Source organism: Micropterus dolomieu, linkage group LG11 (genome assembly GCF_021292245.1).
Source record: "Micropterus dolomieu isolate WLL.071019.BEF.003 ecotype Adirondacks linkage group LG11, ASM2129224v1, whole genome shotgun sequence".
NCBI classification, from domain to species: Eukaryota; Metazoa; Chordata; class Actinopteri; order Centrarchiformes; family Centrarchidae; genus Micropterus; species Micropterus dolomieu.
Window position 1 is genome coordinate 3,892,071 of NC_060160.1, and position 279 is coordinate 3,892,349.

Below are 279 nucleotides of genomic sequence, written 5' to 3' on the forward strand. Positions count from 1 at the left end.
TGCACTTCCTGTGCTCTTCTCCTTCTATCCCCAACAATTATCCTGTATTGATTGCACTTTTTTGTTAACTCTTACTTCTCTCCCTAGGTACTGACCCCATTGATGCGACATGTTCTATTAGCTCTTACTAGTATTTATTGGTGCTCTTACTAGTATGTATTGTCAGTTGTAGATTTTGTGCTGTATTTGATGCTCTGTTGATGCTTGTATGTTGTCCCTCATATGTAATCGCTTTGGATAAAAGCGTCTGCCAAATAAGTAATTGTAAATGTTTCCTTG